Genomic DNA, 25,542 nt, shown 5'->3' on the forward strand with positions numbered 1-25,542 from the left:
CTTTAAAGGTCATAACCAACACTTTGAATTGTGACCAGAAATTGATCGGCAACCAATGCAGACTGTGGAGTGTTGGTGTAACATGGGCATATTTAGGGAAGCCCATGACTGCTCTCGCAGCTGCATTCTGCACGATCTGAAGTTTCCGAACACTTTTCAAAGGTAGCCCCATGTAGAGAGCATTACAGTAGTCGAACCTCGAGGTGATGAGGGCATGAGTGACTGTGAGCAATGAGTCCCAGTCCAAATAGGGCCGCAACTGAAATTTAAATAATAAATTTCTTTTTTATACTTCATATTTGAAATGCCCAGTAGGAAAAATTCGGGAGATTTTTTGATCTTCTCCTTTGTTATTTCATTTATCCATTTCTCTACCTTATCCCAATATTTCTTGGCTTCAGAGCATGTCCACCATGCGTGAAAGTATGTGCCAGTTTCTGAAGGAAGGAACTGTGGCTTCCAAGAGGCTGTACATTGTCTGACTTCAACCTCTTAGAGCAGGATTTAATGATTCAGCCTATCCAAATTGGCAAAGAGGCCCTAAAAGTCTAATGACAAAGCCATCTTTTCAGCTGTATACGTCAAGGCCATTTTTTGTTCACACCAGCAGTGATACTTTTGACAAGACTCCAATAATGGCAGGGACATTCCGATCTAACTTGTGATAACCAGATAATTCTCTAGACAAGGAAGCACAAATGCAGAGTACATAAACACACAGCCACTTTGAATGTCTCAGATAAGGATTAGTGAGAAGCAAAAAAGATTCTTCTCCTTTAGGACGGTAGGCAATGTGTTCTGCCGGCTCTCTGGTAGGAGCCTCCCGAAAATTCAAGGGTACAAACTTCAGACACACACACGTTTGAAAATTCAAAACAATGTTCTTTATCACAAAATTCAAAATAAACTAAGCACTCTTTTTGTATTGCAAAGAGCGCTCGTCCCAAAACAACCTGGTATTCTGTACAATTCCCTTAATCAGTCCTTAAGGACTTAGCTTGCAGCTGTGAAGAAACGTCACAGCCCTTCTTCTTCCACGAAGTGAAACACAAACACACACTTTGCTCTGCTTTGGTTTCAAAGTCGTGAAAAATCAACAAACCGCTTAGGAAAAAAGCACTATGTAAAAGCACTATGAAGCAGTACATAAATCTAAATGCTATTGCTGTCTGTCTGTCTATCATCGATCTTTCTTTCTTTCTATCTACCTATTATCTATCTATCATCTATCTTTTTATCTATCATCTTTCTTTCCGTCTATCATCTATGTATCATCTATCTTTCTTTCTATCTATATCATCTATCTATCTATCTATCTATCTATCTATCTATCATCCATCTTTCTATCTTTCTCTTTCTATCTTCTGTCTGTCTGTCTGTCTCTATCTATCTATCGATCGATCGATCTATCATCCATCTTTCTATCTTTCTATTTCTATCTATCTATCTTCTTTCTGTCTGTCTGTCTGTCTGTATCTATCTACCTACCTACCTACCCATCTATCTATCTACCTATCTACCTATCTACCTATCTACCTATCTACCTATCTACCCACCCACCTACATACCTACCTTCATACCTACCTACCTTCCTATCTATCTATCATCCATCTTTCTATCTTTCTATTTCTATCTTCTGTCTGTCTGTCTGTCTCTATCTATCGATCGATCGATCTATCATCCATCTTTCTATCTTTCTCTTTCTATCTATCTATCTATCTATCTATCTATCTATCTATCTATCTATCTTCTTTCTGTCTGTCGGTCTGTCTGTCTATATCTATCTACCTATCTACCTATCTACCCACCCACCTACTTACCTACCTACCTACCTACCTATCTATCTATCTATCTTATACAAACCTATTTGATGATTAGATAGAATAGATTATAGAATGAGCTTAAAATACAATAGAATTTATAACTGCTGCAAAGGAGATTGTAAACTACTTCTTCCAATTTTTCTGTATATCCTTCCCTCTATTTTCCTTCTATTCTTTCTTCTTTTTGCACTTCTAGCTTTCTTTCCCCTTTTTCCTCTCCATTTTGTTTGTATTAAGTTATTGCTGTTGTTTTTGTTGTTGTGAAAAGTTTCAATAAAAATCCGGCAATGGAAGCCTCTCCGAGGGAAGGGAGGTTTTCACTCTATACAGCCACCTGTCTGGGAAGATTTCGTTCAGATTCCTGCATAGAGCAGTGGATTAAACCCAGATCTAATGGATCAAGTATGATTGTAGCATCTAAATGGATACCCCCAGCAGAAAAACCACCTTTGTGTGTTGACAATATTTGTTAATCCCGGTGTAATCCTTGGAATTGCACAATGGTTAAGGAAACGGAGAGGTGGGTGCCAGGCCAACTTTGACTTGTTTGGAATCAATCAATAATTATAGCTGCGGCTGCTCCTTTTTCTCAAGGCAGAGGGGCGAAATCCTGGATGCTTTCCATTTGGCAAACAGTTGCACTTGGCATCCCGCCAGACTGTCAACCCTTCCCACCAAACTTTGTGGCTAGGAAAACATAACATAACAAACATTTCCCTCGCTGCTGGAAATTACAGTGGCTGCCTCTTTATCATGTTCTACTGCCTAATTTAATGTTCAACCTACGAGGCCTAAGCATTTTCCTGGCACTCTTAATTCCTTTTTTTCCGAAGGGTTGGTAGTAGTAGTCCTGTAGGAACAAACTATTATTAAACCACGGTTTTCTGATCTGGCAGATTAAATGCTAAGGAGGAGGAAATTGGGCGGAAGGCACACGCTGGATGGAGACGCGTAGTTTTGTAATTGGATTTGATTAAGCTAGAGCTCGGGTTTTTTTGAAAAGTAATCCAAGACCTTCGCGGCTTAATTGGGGCAAACTCCGGAGGGAACGTAACGGGAAGGAGGGCCTTGCTTTTGGGGAAAAGTGAAGCATGAAGATTTTGCAGAGAAAGGTAGAGGGAAAATATAGTGGTACCTCATCTTACGAACGCCTCTTCTAATGAACTTTTCAAGATACGATGTTTAAGATTTTTTTGCCTCTTCTTCCGAACTATTTTCACCTTACGAACCCAAGCAGCTGCTGCTGGGATGAAGGGGTTTCTTTTTTTCCCCTTTTTTGAAGAAAGAAAAGGGAGGGGCAGCTTGGAGGAGTAAAGATTTTGCATGCTTGCAAAAGCACTGAAACGGCGTCTTTTTAAGAAAAAACAGGGAGGGGCAGCTTGGAGGAGTAAAGATTTTGCATGCTTGCAAAAGCACTGAAACGGCGTCTTTTTAAGAAAGAACAGGGAGGGACAGCTTGGAGGAGTAAAGATTTTGCATGCTTGCAAAAGCACTGAAACAGCGTCTTTTTAAGAAAGAACAGGGAGGGGCAGCTTGGAGGAGTAAAGATTTTGCATGCTTGCAAAAGCACTGAAACTGTGTCTTTTTAAGAAAGAAAAGGGAGGGGCAGCTTGGAGGAGTAAAGATTTTGCATGCTTGCAAAAGCACTGAAACAGCGTCTTTTTAAGAAAGAAAAGGGAGGGGCAGCTTGGAGGAGTAAACATTTTGCATGCTTGCAAAAGCACTGAAACTGTGTCTTTTTAAGAAAGAAAAGGGAGGGGCAGCTTGGAGGAGTAAAGATTTTGCATGCTTGCAAAGGCACTGAAACTGTGTCTTTTGAAAAAAGAAAAGGGAGGGGCACCCCCCTTGCCTTTCTTCCTTCCCACTCACCCTTTAGCCTAGCCTTGCTTCTTCCACCCGCCCCCTTTAGCTGCTCCTCCCTGCCCTCTGTTCGCCTCCCTTCTAAAGTTTGGGATTTTCCTGAAGGATGTGCACGCATTATTTGCTTTTACATTGATTCCTATGGGAAACATTGTTTCATCTTACGAACTTTTCACCTTACAAACCTCCTCCTGGAACCAATTAAGTTCGTATGATGAGGTACCACTGTAGTGGGCTTTTGGGGAGCCCAGTGAAGTCAAAAACGTCAAGATATCATTTCTAATTATGCAATTGAACCCGCAGCTCTTTTGGGCACCGACTTACAACTCATGTGAGAGGGATCTTGGAGTCCTAGTGGACAATCATTTAAATACGAGCCAGCAGTGTGCAGCAGCTGCCAAAAAAGCCAACACAGTGCTAGGCTGCATAAACAGAGGGATAGAATCAAGATCACATGAAGTGTTAATACAGGGGTGTGTTCCAAAAGTAATGCAATTATTTTTTGTTAAAGTAATTTATTGAACAGATTTGCACAAACACTTAAAATTCTTCAAAGTACTGTCCTTGGGCCTCTACACATTTTTTCCAATGACTCTGCCATGACCGATAAGCACCCTGGAAGGCGTCTTTGGGGACCTCTCGCAAGGTCTTCATCACGTCTGATTGGATCTCTTCTATGGATGAAAAATGGGTTCCTTTCACAGCTGGGAACAAAAAGAAGGCTGCTGGGGTGACGTCTGGACTATAGGGGGCATGGGGCAGCATTGGCACCTGGTGTTTGGCCAGGAACTCATGACCTCGTAGCAAGTTGTGGCAAGGTGCCTTTTGCATCCATAGAAGAAATCCATGATTATGATTATGATTATGATTATGATTATGATTATGATTATGATTATGATTATGATTATGATTATGATTATGATTATGATTATGATTATGATTATGATTATGATTATGATTATGATTATGATTATGATTATGATTATGATTATGATTATGATTATGATTATGATTATGATTATGATTATGATTATGATTATGATTATGATTGATTATGATTATTTATTAGATTTATATGCCGCCCCTCTCCGTAGACTCGGGGCGGCTTACAGCAGTGATAAAAACAATATATAATGACAAATCTAATAGTTAGAATCTAAAATAACAATAATACATTTAAAAAGTCTAAAAAACAAGAAACCCCAATATATAAAAACATACATACAGTCATATCATACACAAAAAACTACATAGGCAGGGGGAGGTGTTTCAGTTCCCCCACGCTTGACGACAGAGGTGGGTTTTAAGGAGTTTACGAAAGGCAAGGAGGGTGGGGGCAGTTCTAATCTCTGGAGGGAGCTGATTCCAAAGGGTCAGAGCTGCCTCAGAGAAGGCTCTTCCCCTGGGTCCCGCCAAACGACATTGTTTAGTTGACGGGACCCGGAGGAGACCAACTCTGTGGGACCAACCGGTCGCTGGGATTCGTGCGGCAGAAGGCGGTCTCATAGATACCCTGGTCCGGTGCCATGAAGGACTTTATAGATGATGACCAACACTTTGAATTGTGACCGGAAACTGATTGGCAACCAATGCAGACTGCGGAGTGTTGGTGTAACATGGGCATATTTAGGGAAGCCCATGATTGCTCTCGCAGCTGCATTCTGCACGATCTGAAGTTTCCGAACACTCTTCAAAGGTAGCCCCATGTAGAGAGCGTTACAGTAGTCAAACCTTGAGGTGATGAGGGCATGAGTGACTGTGAACAATGACTCCCGGTCCAGATAGGGGCGCAACTGATTATTATTATCATCATAATGCCTTGGTAAGGCCAGGGGGTGGATTCTAACTTACCTCTCTACCAGTTCGCTTCCTCCTATGTGCACAGTGGACATTTGATGACCCTCTGAATCTTGTTGTGCCCGCTCCTTTTCCTTAATACCTGGTTACAGACAGTGAAAACTGCTAAAAGCTCATTCAATCGGTTAATGTTCCTTTAGTAATTCCAGCCATTGCTTAGTAATCTCATTCTTTAATAGGTGTCTACAAACAGAGGCCTCGGAGGATGTGTGCACTTTCGAAGCCAGAATGTCTCAAGCACCTCCTTGAGTGGTAGTGGCAATTCAAAGATACATTAAATAGAGATAGTAGAGTAAATAAAGAGCTATCCAAACTCACTTGACCGCTCTGGAGAGGCTTGGAAACCTCCGGTTCACTGCATACCCAATTTTGCCCCGACCGCAAGTTTCACGGTTTCACAACTCGGTCCTTTTTTGTGCCTCGTTAATGTGGTTGAGTTCTTTGGAAGTGTCAACAAGCAATTGGGGTGGGAGTGATCCAGGAGATATTGTGCACTTGGACTTTCAAAGGCTTTCAACAAAGACCCTCCCGAAAGACTCCTGAACCAACCGAGCAGCGGTGGGATGAAGGAGAAAAGTCCTTTCGAAGGATGGGAACTGGTAAAAAGGGGGGAAAGGGAGAAAGACCAAAAGGAGGAATAAAAAGATACTGTATAGGGTAAAGTAGAATTCGAGACCAAGCTATAAAGAATGAATTAGAATCACTTTATAATATAACGCTCCCTCCGTTTAACACGATAATACATGAACATTGACCGCCTTCTGCCGCACGAATCCCAGCGACCGGTTAGGTCCCACCGAGTTGGTCTCCTCCGGGTCCCGTCAACTAAACAATGTCATTTGGCGGGACCCAGGGGAAGAGCCTTCTCTGTGGCGGCCCCGACCCTCTGGAATCAGCTCCCTCCAGAGATTAGAACTGCCCCCACCCTCCTTGCCTTTGTTAAACTCCTTAAAACCCACCTCTGTCGTCAAGCGTGGGGGAACTGAGACATCTCCCCCTGCCTATGTAGTTTTTTGTGTATGATATGACTGTATGTATGTTTTCTTATATTGGGGTTTCTTGTTTTTTGGACGTTTTAAATGTATTATTGTTATTTTATATTCTAACTATTAGATTTGTCGTTATATATTGTTTTTATCATTGCTGTAAGCCGCCCCGAGTCTACGGAGAGGGGTGGCATACAAATCTAATAAATAATAATAATTAATAATAATAACATATTTTTTGCAGAGCTGCACTAATAGGTATCGGTCAGGACAACTTGAAGACAGTTATTAAACCTTACAATTTAAACCCCTGTTTACACCCTTTAGACAAAACATTCATAGTGTTTGACCCCCACTGATTCATGAATTTTTACAAACTACACCTGTTTGCCTTTATAAATAAGACACCGGTATATGCACACCTACCACTTGTTTACACCCCATAGTCGTAAAATTCCGAAGGGTCAGCTATACTGCAGACACCCTATTTTCCCTTATTTCTCTTTACCTCTCTACTCAACCCTTCTTCTACCCTTTCTTTTCTCTCTATCCCTTTATCCCACACTATGTATTCTTGCAAATTTTTTGCTCACATATTTTCGATATTACCATTATCACGTTATATCACGATCTATTTCGGACTTATTTTGGCCTCATCAGCTAGCCATACCCTCACTGGGACTTGAACCTGCAACCTTTGCCTTCAATCCTTTCAGCTCTGTACCAGGGAAGGGTTACATTTTGTGTCGAATCATATACATATATATATATATGTATCAAATGTTTTTAGCTATATATATATTACACAGGGTAAAACCAGAACTCAGAACAATCTACATAAGAGCCGGGGTGGCGCAGCAGGTAGAGTGCTGTACTGCAGGCCACTGAAGCTGACTGTAGATCTGAAGGTCAGCGGTTCAAATCTCATCACCAGCTCAACGTTGACTCAGCCAGCCATCCTTCCGAGGTGGGTAAAATGAGGACATGGATTGTGGGGGCAATAGGCTGGCTCTGTTAAAAAGTGCTATTGCTAACATGAATGAATGAATGAATAAATAAATAATTGTTTGATGGAATGTGTGTGTGTGTGTGTGTGTGTATACAAATATATATATATACAAATATATATATATATACTGTATGTCACATATACATACATATATATATATATATATGATTCGACACAATATATATATATATATATATATATATATATATGATTCGACACAAAATGTAACCCTTCCCTGGTACAGAGCTGAAGGGATTGGATACTGTAGCCTAGAGGATAATTCTCTGCCTTACAAGGCAAAGGTTGCAGGTTCAAGTCCCAGTGGGTATGGCTAGCTGATGAGGCCAAAATAAGGCCGAAATAGATCTATCCTAGTCTCCCTTAATTTTCAAATTCAGCTTAAACATGTGACACATACAGATAGAATTGTCGGCTATCAATAAAATTAACTGCCTTGGAAATGGCCCTGGGTTGGGCCGAGAGGCAAAAAAGGAGCTGTGATGTTCCTTCAATATACCAGGGTGATTCGACACAAAATGTAACCCTTCCCTGGTACAGAGCTGAAGGGATTGGATACTGTAGCCTAGAGGATAATTCTCTGCCTTACAAGGCAAAGGTTGCAGGTTCAAGTCCCAGTGGGTATGGCTAGCTGATGAGGCCAAAATAAGGCCGAAATAGATCTATCCTAGTCTCCCTTAATTTTCAAATTCAGCTTAAACATGTGACATATATATATATATATATATATATATATATATCACATGTTTTTTTGCTGAGTTTCAAAATTAAGGGACACTAGGATAGATCTATTTCGGCCTTATTTTGGCCTCATCAGCCTCATTATATATATAATGACACATACAGAATGTAGTTGTCGGCTATGAATAAATTAACTGCCTTGAAATGGTCCTGGGTTGGGCCTAGAGGCAAAAAGGAGCTGTGACGTTCCTTCAATATACCAGGGTGATCCGACATAAAAAAAACATATAACCCCTCCCTGGTACAGAGCTGGAGGAATCAAGGCCTGGTGGCTCAACTGTTAATTCTCTGCCTTACAAGGCAGAATCTGCCAGATCGAATCCCAGTAAGGAAGGGTGTGGCTAGCTGATGAGGCCAGAACAAGGCCAAAATGGTACCATCCTAGTCTCCCTTAATTTTAAAATTTCAGCTAAAAACATTTGACATATATATATATATTTATATAATGTGTAATTTTTCAAACCAAGCTTTGGCTGCTGCTCAAAAGACCCAGGTTTTTACACACTCTGGCTGACTTCTCCACATTCAAAAGTCCAACTCAAATGTTTGATGACCATAAACACGTCTGACTGACAGCTGGGTTCCTGGCAAATTTGTAATCATATCATGGTGTGTTTTTAAAGTTGTGCAAATAACTTGGTCACCTTTTAAACTATTCCTTTAAATAAGCCAGCTATGCTGACTGGAGAATTCTGGGAGTTGACGTCCACAAGTCTTAAAGTTACCAAGTTTGAAGACCTCTGCTTTAAATGCTATAAAGTCAACTTCTGGTGGTGAATACCATAGTTCAATGGGTGGCGTGCCCTAAAGGGGGCAGTGCAGGGGGTCTTTGCGCTTGTGCAGCAGGGTTCCCTCTAAGCTGCGCAGCTGCACAACCGCGCAGCCACACATGCAGGAGTGGGCTACTGCCCGGATGGAAGGGAACGCAGTGGGGTAGTGTAAATGGAGCTCCATCCCAGAGCATCCAATTTGCACTGAAAGATGTTGAAAGAAAATGCAGGGCGTCCTGCATAAGCCACGCCCACAGTGTGGTAGTAAAATTTTTGGTAGCCCTTTACTGCGTGCCCACACCCATAATTCCACCCAGCCCACCTATGTGCATGCGCGCGCTGCCAAAAGGCAAGAATGGTTCCTCAGGAGGAGGTCTCCTCGGGAGTAGGCTTGGGGCTAATTGGGGCAGAACACCAAACTGGACTTTGAATGCATTTCTAAGAATGGACTATAGATAAGGGACTCCGTATCTTAACAGATGGATCCAGAACACCTCTATATGAAGAATGTAGATCAGCTGAAAAAGTAAAATATTTTTTGTCACATTTCCCCCCCAATGTCGTTTGGCGGGATCCAGGGGAAGAGCCTTCTCTATGGCGGCCCCGACCCTCTGGAACCAGCTCCCCCCAGAGATCAGAATTGCCCCCACCCTCCTCGCCTTTTGTAAGCTTCTTAAAACCCACCTCTGTCGTCAGGCATGGGGGAATTGAGATATTCCTTTCCCCCCAGGCCTATACAATTTATGCCTGGTATGTTTGTGTGTATGTTTGGTTTTTAATAAGGATTTTTTAGTTATTTTAATATTAGATTTGTCATATGCTGTTTTATTATTGTTGTTAGCCGCTCCGAGTCTACAGAGAGGGGCGGCATACAAATCTAATTAATAATAATAATAATAATAATAATAATAATAATAATAATAATAATAATAATAATTTTCCAGGCTTTTGTTCTTACGTTCATCTTAATGCAATCTTATTCTCATTCAGAGTTTATAATCAGCCCCAATATCAAAATATGCATTGGGATCTGATATATGAAGAGTTAATAGCCGTGATGGGCTCCTACAGGTACGATCAGGTATGCAGAACCGGTAGAAAAGTTTTGAATTTTTATTCTTTTTCTCCCTTCTGGGCTCTGGGTATGTTTTTCCTATCGCAGTAAATGTGTATAATTTTAGAAGAGCTGTGCGTGTGTGGGTGCACATACACATACAGTTTATAGAGTAGATAATGTATATTTTTGTGTGCCTGTGTGTAATATTTATGTACACATATGGCATGTATACATAGAATTAAATGGTTAATTAAATTTTGGATGTTCAGTAGTAGTAAATAGATAGGGAGGAGAGGCCAGGCACCCTAACCCAAACCCTTGACGTGAGTGATGTCAAGTTGGCCACCTTTAAGCCAGTCATATGACCTTTAAGCCACCCCTGGTCGCATGATCATCAAGCCACTCCTACCTGGTCATATGGTCAACAAGCCACACCCACAAAATAAGCCACGCCCACAGTGTGGTAGTAAAAATTATTTTGCAGCCCTTCCCTGGTAGGAATCTACCTCTGCTGCGCTTGATGTTTCTTCTATTTCTCAGCTAGCTCAAGAGGACTGCACAGGAATCAAATGCAAATTAAATTAATCTACAGTGATACCTCGTCTTACAAACCCCTCCTCGTACAAACTTTTTGAGATATAAACCCGGGGTTTAAATTTTTTTTGCCTCTTCTTCCAAACTATTTTCACCTTACAAACCCAAGCCGCTGCCACTGGGATGCCCCACCTCTGAACTTCTGTTGCGAGTGAAGCGCCTGTTTTTGCGCTGCTGGAATTCCCCTGAGGCTCCCCTCCATTGGAAACACCACCTCTGGACTTCTGTGTTTTTGCGATGTTGCAGGGGAATCCCAGCAGCGCAAAAACGGGGGCTTCACTGGCAACGGAATTCTGGAGGTGGGATTTCCCAGTGAGGGGAGCATCAGCGAAATCGCAGCATCACAAAAACATGGAAGTCTGGAGGTGGGGTTTTGAGGACTTCCGTGTTTTTGAGATGCTGCAATTTCGCGGAGGCTCCCCTTGCTGGGAAACCCCACCTCTGGACTTCCGTTGCCAGCGAAGCACCCATTTTTGCACTGCTGGGATTCCCCCACAGCATCACAAAAACATGGAAGTCCAGAGGTGGGGTTTCCCATGGAGAGGAGCCTCAGGGGAATCCCAGCAGCGCAAAAATGGACTCTTCGTCTGGCAAAAGGGGTGAGTTTTGGGCTTGCACGCATTAATCGCTTTTCCATTGATTCCTATGGGAAGCATTGTTTCGTCTTACAAACTTTTCACCTTACAAACCTCGTCCCGGAACCAATTAAGTTCGTAAGACGAGGTATCACTGTATTTTAAAAAAACAGAATTAAGAGAGCGGTTGGGAAATTGCATTGCGTTTATATATCCAAGCCGCCTTTGGAGACCCGGCGTTGTAAGTATAATGAAGGCCAAGTCGTTTCTTTTCTTCTTTTTTTCCTCTTGACGCAAAGCTTTTGAAAACTGTATTGCAAAAAGAATGGAAATACAGTACTTAAAAGATGTAGCACCCACAGTCCTGTGGCATTTCTCTTACTCTGAGCGTCTGGTGACATCATCGGCTGTTATTCCCCCCAGTCTCTCCCTCCCTCCCTCCATCTTCTACACGCTGTTTTCCCCGTCTGTCTTCAATGCAAAATCTTCCTGTTGGCTTTGGATCTGATCTGTATTTTTATTGGCTGGAACTTGCAACCTTGAAAATCAGAGGCTATTTCAGGCAAGAGTGCTCCATTTTTCCCAATGTGTTTTTTTTTTCAAAGCCTCCAGCCACACCCTTGACCTTTTGTTCTATCCATCCCATTTAATAAACAAGCAAAACGAGGAAGGCTTGCGTTCTGCTTCTGGTCCTAGGGTCCCAGTGATTTGGAAAGTGTTAAATTGGGAAATTACTAATTCAAAACGAAGGGAAATTAATTGGGAAACATAGAAACATAGAAGTCTGACGGCAAAATAAAGACCCCGTGGTCCATCTAGTCTGCCCTTATACTATTTTCTGTATTTTATCTTAGGATGGATATATGTTTATCCCAGGCATGTTTAAATTCAGTTACTGTGGATTTATCTACCACGTCTGCTGGAAGTTTGTTCCAAGGATCTACTACTCTTTCAGTAAAATAATATTTTCTCATGTTGCTTTTGATCTTTCCCCCAACTAACTTCAGATTGTGTCCCCTTGTTCTTGTGTTCACTTTCCTATTAAAAACACTTCCCTCCTGGATCTTATTTAACCCTTTAATATATTTAAATGTTTCGATCATGTCCCCCCTTTTCCTTCTGTCCTCCAGACTATACAGATTGAGTTCATTAAGTCTTTCCTGATATGTTTTATGCTTAAGACCTTCCACCATTCTTGTAGCCCGTCTTTGGACCCGTTCAATTTTGTCAATATCTTTTTGTAGGTGAGGTCTCCAGAACTGAACACAGTATTCCAAATGTGGTCTCACCAGCATTCTATATAGCGGGATCATAATCTCCCTCTTCCTGCTTGTTATACCTCTAGCTATGCAGCCAAGCATCCTACTTGCTTTCCCTACCGCCTGACTGCACTGTTCACCCAGTTTGAGACTGTCAGAAATCACTACCCCTAAATCCTTTTCTTCTGAAGTATTTGCTAACACAGAACTGCCAAGTTCTGTGTTAGCAAACTGGGAAGTTATATAAATATTTAATAAATTATAAAACGATAGGCTGGATATTGAAACGATAACATGATTAGTTGGTGTAAAAACTTTGGAAAAGAAATGAATTTATTTATTTATTTATTTTATTTATTAGATTTGTATGCCGCCCCTTTCTGTGGACTCGGGGTGGCTCACAACACAATAAAACAATTCATAACAAATCTAATAATATACAATTTAAAATTTAAAATAGTTAAAAGACCCCATTTTTAAGCAGACATACCAACAAACATACCATACATAAATTATATAGGCCCGGGGGAGATGTTTCAATTCCCCCATGCCTGACGACAAAGGTGGGTTTTGAGAAGTTTACGAAAGGCAAGGAGGGTAGGGGGCAGTTCTAATCTCTGGGGGGAGCTGGTTCCAGAGAGTCGGGGCCGCCACAGAGAAGGCTCTTCCCCTGGGGCCCACCAACCGACATTGTTTAGTTGACGGGATCTGGAGAAGGCCCACTCTGTGGGACCTAATCGGTCGCTGGGATTGGTGCAGCAGAAGGCGGTCTTGGAGGTATTCTGGTCCAATGGCATGAAGGGCTTTATAGGTCATAACCAACACTTTGAATTGTGACCGGAAATTGATCGGCAACCAATGCAGACTGAGGAGTGTTGGTGTAACATGGGCATACCTGGGGAAGCCCATGACTGTTCTCGCAGCTGCATTCTGCACGATCGGAAGTTTCCGAACACTTTTCAAAGGTAGCCCCATGTAGAGAGCATTACAGTAGTCAAACCTCGAGGTGATGAGGGCATGAGTGATTGTGAGCAGTGAGTCCCAGTCCAAATAGGGCCGCAACTGGTGCACCATGTGAACCTGGGCAAACGTCCCCCTCACCACAGCTGAAAGACGGTTCTCTAATGTGAGCTGTGGATCGAGGAGGACACCCAAGGTGCGGACCCTCTCTGAGGGGGTCAATAATTCCCCCCCCCAGGGTGATGGACAGACAGATGGAATTGTCCTTGGGAGGAAAAACCCACAGCCACTCCGTCTTATCCGGGTTGAGCTTGAGTCTGTTGACACCCATCCAGGCCCCAACAGCCTCCAGGCACCCGCACATCACTTCCACTGCTTCATTGATTGGACATGGGGTGGAGATGCGTCTCTGCTGGATCCAGGCCCGGAGGAGGAGGACAGTGAACAGGAGGGGGAGGACCAGGCAGACGGGGGAGAGGAAAGTCAGGAAGAGGATGAGGGGGAGCAGCCTGAGAGCCCCGGGGGGGCTCTCCCCAGCCAGTAGCCTGGCTTCATTGGATGAGGAAGCACAGGCTATAATTGACATGAGACAGAGACATGCAGCTCAGAGACGGGACCAATTAGAAAGGTATTGGCATCACTGAATTGGCAACAGCTGGGTTTGGGTGTGGTTCTCCTCAGCAGGGTTTAAAAGGCAGGCAAGCCCTTTTAACCATGTGGAGCGTTATCAACTGGAAAGTTCTGTGACCCTGCTTTGCTTCTCGGCGTCTCTGATCTGGGCTTGTGGCCTAGAAGACTGGAAGACTTGGGGGAGGCGTATGTTTGTTATCTCCAGCGTTGTTTTTGACAGCAAGAATCCTGTTTTACTTCATGGCCTTCGTGAAACATCTTTGAAGTTTCAGCGTGTTCCTGTTTGTAAGGACATTTTCTGTTACCTGTGTTTGCTTTGAATTCTATAAACTGCCTTTGATTTTTACCAGTGTGTCTGGCTTCTCTTTTTGGGTTGGTGTTTGCTGGAGGGACCCAGACAGAACAAACGCCAAACCTGGAAATTCGGCAAAAGTTTGGGGTCGGCATTCGGGTTCAGGAGGACGCTGAGAAGCCCCGCCGCCTGGCTGTTAGCTTTTCAAAAGAGCCGCGGAGCTGTCGGGCCGGTCGGGAGTCTGGAAAGGAGGTGGGGAATCCCAAGAGGGAATTCCTTGGGCGGAGCTTTGACGTCACAAAGACGTCCTTCCTGGCCGGCCACGTTTCAGTCTCTTCAGCCTTGAAAGGTTTAAGGGATGACTTGATCGAAGTGTATAAAATCATGCATGGAATAGAAAAGGTGGATAGAGAAAAATTCTTTTCTCTATCACACAATACTAAGACGAGGGGGCCCTCCCTAAAGCTCATAGGTAAGAAAGTGAGGACAAATAAAGGGAAATATTTCTTCACCCAGAGGGTCCTTGGTTTATGGAATTCACTTCCAGAAGGGGTCATGACAGCTGTTGGCATGGATAGCTTCAAGGCAGAATTAGACAGATTCATGGATGCCAAGTGTATTGATGGTTATTGAAACGGATGTCCATGTGCTGCCTCTATGTTGGTTGAGGCAGATAGGATTCCCTTGAGTACCATTTGTTGGAGGTCAAGGGAAAAGGAGGGTCTTGCCTTCTCCTTCTGTTCAAGATCCCCAAGGACAATTGGTGGGCCACTGTGTGACACAGAATGCCGGACTCGATGGGCTTTGGCCCGATTCAGCATGGGTCTTCTTAGGTTCTTATGTTCTTCTGGCCCACAGACCAAAAAAGGTTCGACATCACTGCTGTAAGTTTTTCCAGTTTTTCCACTTTGCAGGATGGAGTGGTCAAGGTCGAAAATGGATTTTCATAAGATATCACAACACCCCTGACATTTTGATGTCCCACTTTCCAATGCCATCACAAAAGTCAGATCTGGTCCCTTGACCTTCAGGTGCCTACGCCTCACTGCGTGCCAAGAAAGTGAGGAAACCAAAGATAGAGTTTTCACCTGGTTCTACTCAGGATCTGGTATTTTGAATGAGGGGAGCTGCTTCACCCTTACTACAATGAGGCAGCTGTCCAAAGATAATATACCACGATGAGTTCTTGCAAACAGATGTTGGGTTTGGTGGCAAGGGAACGCTAGCAACCACAAGCTGTGATCTGTAAAAATCTTCCTCTTGCGTCTTTCCTTCTGGGCATGCTTCCACCCACGGCTGTTGTAAGTAAAAGCTTTGGGTTTTGGAAAGCAAAGTTTCACTTTTATCAGAGAACGAAGCAGCGTGCGAATATTCAAGACTATTTTTCCTTCCACTGTACAGTGGTACCACTACCCAAGAAGGCCTCTACTTACAAACTTTTCTAGATAAGAACCGGGTCTTCTAGATTTCTTTGCCTCTTCCCAAGAACCATTTTCTACTTACAAACCCGAGCCTCCGAAACTGTAACCGGAAAAGGCAGGGAGAAGCCTCCGTGGGGCCTCTCTAGCAATCTCCTGGGAGGAAACTGTAACCGGAAAAGGCAGGGAGAAGCCACTGTGGGGCCTCTCTATGAATCTCCTGGGAGGAAACTGTAACCGGAAAAGGCGGGGAGAAGCCTCCGTGCGGCCTCTCTAGGAATCTCCTGGGAGGAAACTGTAACCGGAAAAGGCAGGGAGAAGCCTCCGTGGGGCCTCTCTAGGAATCTCCTGGGAGGAAACTGTAACTGGAAAAGGCAGGGAGAAGCCTCCGTGGGGCCTCTCTAGGAATCTCCTGGGAGGAAACTGTAACCGGAAAAGGCAGGGAGAAGCCTCCGTGGGGAGACTCTAGGAATCTCCTGGGAGGAAACTGTAACCGGAAAAGGCAGGGAGAAGCCTTTGTGGGGCCTCTCTAGGAATCTCCTGGGAGGAAACTGTAACCGGAAAAGGCAGGGAGAAGCCTTTGTGGGGCCTCTCTAGGAATCTCCTGGGAGGAAACTGTAACCGGAAAAGGCAGGGAGAAGCCTCCGTGGGGAGACTCTAGGAATCTCCTGGGAGGAAACTGTAACCGGAAAAGGCAGGGAGAAGCCTTTGTGGGGCCTCTCTAGGAATCTCCTGGGAGGAAACTGTAACCGGAAAAGGCAGGGAGAAGCCACTGTGGGGCCTCTCTATGAATCTCCTGGGAGGAAACTGTAACCGGAAAAGGCAGGGAGAAGCCTCTGTGGGGCCTCTCTAGGAATCTCCTGGGATGAAACTGTAACCGGAAAAGGCAGGGAGAAGCCTTTGTGGGGCCTCTCTAGGAATCTCCTGGGATGAAACTGTAACTGGAAAAGGCAGGGAGAAGCCTCTGTGGGGCCTCTCTAGGAATCTCCTGGGATGAAACTGTAACCGGAAAAGGCAGGGAGAAGCCACTGTGGGGCCTCTCTATGAATCTCCTGGGAGGAAACTGTAACCGGAAAAGGCAGGGAGAAGCCTCTGTGGGGCCTCTCTAGGAATCTCCTGGTATGAAACTGTAACCGGAAAAGGCAGGGAGAAGCCTTTGTGGGGCCTCTCTAGGAATCTCCTGGGAAGAAACTGTAACCGGAAAAGGCAGGGAGAAGCCTCCATGGGGCCTCTCTAAGAATCTCCTGGGAGGAAACTGTAACCGGAAAAGGCAGGGAGAAGCCTCCATGGGGCCTCTCTATAAATCTCCTGGGAGGAAACTGTAACCGGAAAAGGCAGGGAGAAGCCTCTGTGGGGCCTCTCTAGGAATCTCCTGGGAGGAAACTGTAACCGGAAAAGGCAGGGAGAAGCCTCCGTGGCGCCTCTCTAGGAATCTCCTGGGAGGAAACTGTAACCGGAAAAGGCAGGGAGAAGCCTCCGTGGCGCCTCTCTAGGAATCTCCTGGGAAGAAACTGTAACCGGAAAAGGCAGGGAGAAGCCTCCATGGGGCCTCTCTAAGAATCTCCTGGGAGGAAACTGTAACCGGAAAAGGCAGGGAGAAGCCTCTGTGGGGCCTCTCTAGGAATCTCCTGGGAGGAAACTGTAACTGGAAAAGGCAGGGAGAAGCCTCCGTGGGGAGACTCTAGGAATCTCCTGGGAGGAAACTGTAACCGGAAAAGGCGGGGAGAACCCTTTGTGAGGCCTCTCTAGGAATCTCCTGGGAGGAAACTGTAACCGGAAAAGGCAGGGAGAAGCCTTTGTGGGGCCTCTCTATGAATCTCCTGGGAGGAAACTGTAACCGGAAAAGGCGGGGAGAAGCCTCTGTGAGGCCTCTCTAGGAATCTCCTGGGAGGAAACTGTAACAGGAAAAGGCGGGGAGAAGCCTCTGTGAGGCCTCTCTAGGAATCTCCTGGGAGGAAACTGTAACCAGAAAAGGCAGGGAGAAGCCTTTGTGGCGCCTCTCTAGGAATCTCCTGGGAAGAAACTGTAACCGGAAAAGGCAGGGAGAAGCCTCCATGGGGCCTCTCTAAGAATCTCGTGGGAGGAAACTGTAACCGGAAAAGGCAGGGAGAAGCCTCCATGGGGCCTCTCTATAAATCTCCTGGGAGGAAACTGTAACCGGAAAAGGCAGGGAGAAGCCTCTGTGGGGCCTCTCTAGGAATCTCCTGGGAGGAAACTGTAACCGGAAAAGGCAGGGAGAAGCCTCCGTGGCGCCTCTCTAGGAATCTCCTGGGAGGAAACTGTAACCGGAAAAGGCAGGGAGAAGCCTCCGTGGCGCCTCTCTAGGAATCTCCTGGGAAGAAACTGTAACCGGAAAAGGCAGGGAGAAGCCTCCATGGGGCCTCTCTAAGAATCTCCTGGGAGGAAACTGTAACCGGAAAAGGCAGGGAGAAGCCTCCATGGGGCCTCTCTATAAATCTCCTGGGAGGAAACTGTAACCGGAAAAGGCAGGGAGAAGCCTCTGTGGGGCCTCTCTAGGAATCTCCTGGGAGGAAACTGTAACTGGAAAAGGCAGGGAGAAGCCTCCGTGGGGAGACTCTAGGAATCTCCTGGGAGGAAACTGTAACCGGAAAAGGCGGGGAGAACCCTTTGTGAGGCCTCTCTAGGAATCTCCTGGGAGGAAACTGTAACCGGAAAAGGCAGGGAGAAGCCTCTGTGGGGCCTCTCTAGGAATCTCCTGGGAGGAAACTGTAACCGGAAAAGGCAGGGAGAAGCCTCCGTGGCGCCTCTCTAGGAATCTCCTGGGAGGAAACTGTAACCGGAAAAGGCAGGGAGAAGCCTCCGTGGCGCCTCTCTAGGAATCTCCTGGGAAGAAACTGTAACCGGAAAAGGCAGGGAGAAGCCTCCATGGGGCCTCTCTAAGAATCTCCTGGGAGGAAACTGTAACCGGAAAAGGCAGGGAGAAGCCTCCATGGGGCCTCTCTATAAATCTCCTGGGAGGAAACTGTAACCGGAAAAGGCAGGGAGAAGCCTCTGTGGGGCCTCTCTAGGAATCTCCTGGGAGGAAACTGTAACTGGAAAAGGCAGGGAGAAGCCTCCGTGGGGAGACTCTAGGAATCTCCTGGGAGGAAACTGTAACCGGAAAAGGCGGGGAGAACCCTTTGTGAGGCCTCTCTAGGAATCTCCTGGGAGGAAACTGTAACCGGAAAAGGCAGGGAGAAGCCTTTGTGGGGCCTCTCTATGAATCTCCTGGGAGGAAACTGTAACCGGAAAAGGCGGGGAGAAGCCTCTGTGAGGCCTCTCTAGGAATCTCCTGGGAGGAAACTGTAACCGGAAAAGGCGGGGAGAAGCCTCTGTGAGGCCTCTCTAGGAATCTCCTGGGAGGAAACTGTAACCGGAAAAGGCAGGGAGAAGCCTCTGTGGCGCCTCTCTAGGAATCTCCTGGGAAGAAACTGTAACCGGAAAAGGCAGGGAGAAGCCTCCATGGGGCCTCTCTAAGAATCTCGTGGGGGGAAACTGTAACCGGAAAAGGCAGGGAGAAGCCTCCATGGGGCCTCTCTATAAATCTCCTGGGAGGAAACTGTAACCGGAAAAGGCAGGGAGAAGCCTCTGTGGGGCCTCTCTAGGAATCTCCTGGGAGGAAACTGTAACTGGAAAAGGCAGGGAGAAGCCTCCGTGGGGAGACTCTAGGAATCTCCTGGGAGGAAACTGTAACCGGAAAAGGCGGGGAGAACCCTTTGTGAGGCCTCTCTAGGAATCTCCTGGGAGGAAACTGTAACCGGAAAAGGCGGGGAGAAGCCTTTGTGGGGCCTCTCTATGAATCTCCTGGGAGGAAACTGTAACCGGAAAAGGCAGGGAGAAGCCTTTGTGGGGCCTCTCTATGAATCTCCTGGGAGGAATCTGTAACCGGAAAAGGCAGGGAGAAGCCTCTGTGAGGCCTCTCTAGGAATCTCCTGGGAGGAAACTGTAACCGGAAAAGGCGGGGAGAAGCCTCTGTGAGGCCTCTCTAGGAATCTCCTGGGAGGAAACTGTAACCGGAAAAGGCAGGGAGAAGCCTCTGTGGGGAGACTCTAGGAATCTCCTGGGATGAAACTGTAACTGGAAAAGGCAGGGAGAAGCCTCCATGAGGAGACTCTAGGAATCTCCTGGGAGGAAACTATAACCAGAAAAGGTGGGGAGTAGCCTCTGTGAGGCCTCTCTAGGAATCTCCTGGGAGGAAACTGTAACCGGAAAAGGCGGGGAGAAGCCTCTGTGAGGCCTCTCTAGGAATCTCCTGGGAGGAAACTGTAACCGGAAAAGGCAGGGAGAAGCCTCTGTGGGGAGACTCTAGGAATCTCCTGGGATGAAACTGTAACTGGAAAAGGTGGGGAGTAGCCTCTGTGGGGAGACTCTAGGAATCTCCTGGGAGGAAACTATAACCAGAAAAGGTGGGGAGTAGCCTCTGTGAGGTCTCTCTAGGAATCTCCTGGGAAGAAACAGGGAAAATTTGCTTCTTCTTACAAACTTTTCTACCTAAGAACCTGGTCACGGAACAAATGAGCCGCTCCAAGTCCTCGGAGAGGGGCGGCATAAAAATATAATAAATTAAATTAAATTAAGTTTGTAAGTAGAGGTACCACTGTATTTTCACTCACTTTGAAGCTCTTTAAAGAGTTTCAAAGTTTTCTCCTTATAAACTTGTAAAGCATATTCCACTGCAGGGGTGTCAAACTCAGGCCCTGGGACCTGGATCTGGCCCATAGGGCATCAGCCCATGGTGCCTCTATCAGAAAACATGAAGCTTGGGAAGGCCACGCATGGCCCTCCCAGGCTCCACTTCCAGTTGCAATGGCTTCCTGCTGCCCTCTTCCAGTAAAAATGGAGCTGGGGGGGCCCTCACACACACACACACACACACTGGAGCTCCATTTTTGCTGACAGAGGGTGGAAGGAGGCCTCCCCAATCCCTGAAAATGGAATTCACTGAGGGCCGCATCAGGGTTGTGTTTGACCGCAGGAGCGGCAGCACACATATGCTCACCAGCCAGCTGATTTTTGGCTCGCATGACGGTTCTGGGAGGACATTTTTGGCTTCCAGAGGGCCTCCGGGGGGATTGGGGAGAGCGTTTTTCTCCTCCTCGGGCTGCAGGGAAACCTCTGGAGGATGAAAAACAGGCCTTCTAGGCCCTCCAGAAGTTGGGAAATGGGCTGTTTCTGGCCTCCAGAGGGGCAGGTGAGGCAATTTTCCCCCTTGCCAGACATAATAATAATAATAATAATAATAATAATAATAATAATAATAGTTGTTGTTGTTGTTTTGTTGTTGTTGTTGTTGGTTTATTTATTTATTTATTTATTAGATTTGTAGACTCTGGGCGACTCACAACAATAATGAAACAATGTACAACAAATCTAACATTTAAAAGTAACTAAAACCCCCTTATTTAAAAAGCAAGACATACAAACAAACATACCATACATAAACTATATAGGCCTGGGGGAGATGTCTCAATCCCCCCATGCCTGACGGCAGAGGTGGGTTTTAAGGAGTTTACGAAAGGCAAGGAGGGTGGGGACAATCCTAATCTCCGGGGGCAGCTGGTTCCACAGGGTCGGGGCCGCCACAGAGAAGGCTCTTCCCCTGGGTCCCGCCAAACGACATTGTTTAGTCGACGGGACCCGGAGAAGGCCAACTCTGTGGGACCTAACTGGTCGCTGGGATTCGTGCGGCAGGAGGCGGTCCCGGAGATATTCTGGTCCGATGCCATGAAGGGCTTTATAGGTCATAACCAACACTTTGAATTGTGACCGGAAACTGATTGTCAACCAATGCAGACTGCGGAGTGTTGGTGTAACATGGGCATTTTGTTTGTTTGTTTGTTTGTTTGTTTGTTTGTTTGTTTATTAGATTTGTAGACTCGGGGCGGCTCACAACAATAATGAAACAATGTACAACAAATCTAACATTTAAAAGTAACTAAAAACCCCTTATTTAAAAAGCAAGACATACAAACAAACATACCATACATAAACTATATAGGCCTGGGGGAGATGTCTCAATTCCCCCATGCCTGACGGCAGAGGTAGGTTTTAAGGACTTTACGAAAGGCAAGGAGGGTGGGGACAATCCTAATCTCCGGGGGCAGCTGGTTCCAGAGGGTCGGGGCCGCCACAGAGAGGGTTCTTTCCCTGGTTCCCGTCAGACAGCATTTTTTTGTCAACGGGACCTGGAGAAGGCCCACTCTGTGGGACCTAACTGGTCGCTGGGATTCGTGCAGCAGAAGGCGGTCCCGGAGATATCCTGGTCTGATGCCATGAAGGGCTTTATAGGTCATAACCAACACTTTGAATTGTGACCGGAAACTGATTGGCAACCAATGCAGACTGTGGAGTGTTGGTGTAACATGGGCATTTGCATTTATTTATTTATTTATTTATTTATTTATTTATTTATTTATTTATTTATTTATTTATTTATTTATTTATTTATTTATTTACTTACTTACTTACTTACTTACTTACTTACTTACTTACTTACTTACTTACTTACTTACTTACTTACTTACTTACTTACTTACTTACTTACTTACTTACTTATTCGACTTTTATGCCGCCCTTCTCCTTAGACTCAGGGCGGCTTACAACATGTTAACAATAGCACTTTTTAACCCTGCTGTTCTGTTCGGGTCGTATGTGACCCGAAGCCAAGTTTGAGTCCCTGTAAAAAATTTTCCCTGCATATCTGAAACTTGAAATTCCATGAGTTTTCATCATTTCAGGGGTTCTCTCTATGAGAATTTTTTTGGGGGGGTGGGGGGTTTCTTTCTTGCTGAAAAAAAAACTCCCTAGTGTTATGTTCCCGGGTCTATTTGACCCGGACTGCAAATTGATCATTTTAGGTACTTATATTTGGTCTTTTTGAAAGCTTTTTTCACCTGGAAACAGGTTTGAACATTTCTGCACACAATGGAATGAAAATTGAATGGAAAAAATTAATCCTTATTGGTTTATTTTGCACATAAATGTGCCTCCCCCCTGTTTTTGTGAAAGTTTTTCAATTTATGGATAGTTTTGCTTGCAAAATGCATTCTATTTTACTGGAGTTGGTGTGGGATTGGTAGCTTGAACATTTCTGAATATAAGAAAAATATAAAGGAACTGAAAAAAATGATTCTTACTGGTTTTTTAAAATCAGAAATAAGCCCCCCCCCCTCGGCTGCTAAAATATTTCTGAAAGCAATATCCTACATCCTTTGTCAATCTTTCAAACCATTAGAGGGACAGCTATATAACAGAGTGACCAGTTTTCAGTCATTCATCCAAGTCTATTTCTCTGGTAAGTAAAACAGCTATGTTTTTCTTTGGGATGTTACCTTCTGCTGCATGTGACATAAATGTTTTTTTTTTGCCTAGATTCAGTACTTTGCATCTGTTTCACAGAGTTGACCTTGGAAATAAACTGCATCTTTATCTGGTATGTGACAAACCTATTTTTTCCTGCTTTCTGTGGATTTTTTTTGCATCATTCATGTTCTCTTTTTGTGGGGGCAGATCTTATAATTAATGTTTTTACAAATTACAGAAAGTATGCCTTACAAAAGACCACTAACAGAAGCAGAACTTGAAGAGGTTGCCAACGCCTCTTCTGAGGATGACTTCACACAGGAAAACCTTTCTGAAGAGGAGGATCACATCAGTGATGGGGACAGCAGATTTGAAAACTCTGATTCTGAAGCAGAAGAACCAGAAGAACCAGAAACACCTGTTCCAGATGTGCAAGGAATCCCTTCCAAAAACAGGGATGTCACTTGGTTTTCAAAATATAACCACACCAGAAAACTGTCTGCTGCAAATGTAATTACATCTACTCCTGGTCCTACCAGATTTGCCATTTCTAGAGCATCTGATATATTATCAACCTTTCTATTATTCCTAAATGTTACAATTACAGATATGATAATCAAAATGTCCAACATTGAGGGAAAAAATATTTATGGTGCTAATTGGGATCCAATAGATACAGCCACCCTACATGCATACATTGGCTTGCTTCTTTTAGCCGGGGTGTATAAATCATACGGCGAATCGTGCAGAAGTTTATGGGCTGCACATTCAGGCCGCCACATATTCAGAGCTACAATGTCTGTAGAAAGATTCTACAATATTTCCAGAGTGTTGCGGTTTGATGATAAAAAAGACCGAAGTCAAAGAAGGGCTGTGGATAAACTGGCGCCAATTAGAGATTTATGGAACAAATGGGTTGAAATTCTTCCAACACTATTCAATGTAGGTGAGTGTGTAACAGTTGATGAGCAACTGGTGGGATTCAAAGGGAGGTGCCCATTTCGGCAATATTTGCCAAGTAAACCAGCAAGATACGGAATTAAAATATGGACATTGTGTGATAGTAAAAGCTCATATGTTTATAATGCGCAGGTTTACACTGGTAGGATCCCTGGAGAAGGTCCTACAAAAAATTTGGCTTTGAAAGTTGTTTTAGACTTGACTTATGGCCTGCAAGGGCAAAAGGTAACCTGTGACAATTTTTTTACATCGTATAATTTGGCACAACTGTTATTGAAAAGAAAACTCACCATGCTGGGCACTGTTAGGAAGAACAAGCCAGAGTTACCAGTAGGCATCCTTGCCAAAAGAGAGGTATTTAGTTCCACTTTTTATTTCAGTAATGAAACATCTATTGTGTCTTACGTTCCAAAAAAAACCAAACAAGTGATTTTGATGAGCACCATGCATCATGATGATAATATTAGCGGAAGGCCAGACAAAAAGCCGGAAATGATATTATCTTACAATGCCACAAAAGGCGCAGTGGATACATTGGACCAAGCATTTTCCACATACACATGCAAACGAAAAACAAACCGGTGGCCCATGATAATGTTTTATAATATTATAGATGTTTCAGCATATAATTCGTTTGTATTATGGTCAGACATAGACCCAAATTGGAATAAAAAAAGGCTTCATAAGAGAAGACTATTCCTGGAAGAATTAGGTATGTCTCTAATACAGCCATATTTAGAAGCCAGAAAATATCAGCCCAGATGTGAAGAAGCATTAGCCATAATGCAGGCTACCCAGCAGCATGCTCAGGAGGAAACAAACCCCACACCCTCCACCAGCAGCACTCCCAGCACAAAAAGGAGGAGATGTGGCTTATGTCCATCTTCTAATGACAATAAAACTAATCTTACTTGTATTAATTGTAAAAAATACATTTGCAAAGCACATACCTGTTACTATTGTATTCATTGCAGCAAGCATTAAATATTTTCAAACGTTTTGTATATATAAAAGAAACTGTTTCTGTTATTTTTCATTTGTGGTCTTATATGTTCCATTTGTTATCAATAAATTTATAGTAAATTAAAACTGGCATGTTTGTTGTTTATGTGCAGAATGCAATAAATCAATCATAATTTCACACAGCCGGGGGGAGGAGCTTTTGTGAACAAAATAAACAAGTAAACATAATTTTTTCATTTCAAATTTGATTTTGTTGTGATTAGCAATGTTCAGACTTGTAATATAATGCATAAAGTTTTCAGAAATGTTGGCAATGGCAGCATAATAAAGATATAAATGAACAGAATTGCACACAGCCGGGGGGGTGCTTTTGTGACAAAATAAACAAATAAGGGTCAATTTTTTCAGTTCAATTTTCATATCATTATGTGCAGAAATGTTCAAGCTACCAATCCCACACCAACTTTA

The 25,542-nt window shown here is 44.3% G+C and overlaps 1 long non-coding RNA gene across 1 annotated transcript; it reads left to right on the forward strand.

Annotated features, from left to right (window-relative positions):
- The first annotated feature begins 23,220 nt into the window (after positions 1-23,220).
- On the forward strand, positions 23,221-25,200 carry LOC139169304 (uncharacterized). Its single transcript, XR_011559443.1, has 2 exons — positions 23,221-23,281; positions 23,390-25,200. It is a non-coding gene; the product is annotated as an uncharacterized lncRNA (long non-coding RNA).
- The last annotated feature ends 342 nt before the right edge of the window (positions 25,201-25,542 follow it).

This window comes from Erythrolamprus reginae, chromosome 6 (genome assembly GCF_031021105.1).
Source record: "Erythrolamprus reginae isolate rEryReg1 chromosome 6, rEryReg1.hap1, whole genome shotgun sequence".
Lineage (NCBI taxonomy): Eukaryota > Metazoa > Chordata > Lepidosauria > Squamata > Dipsadidae > Erythrolamprus > Erythrolamprus reginae.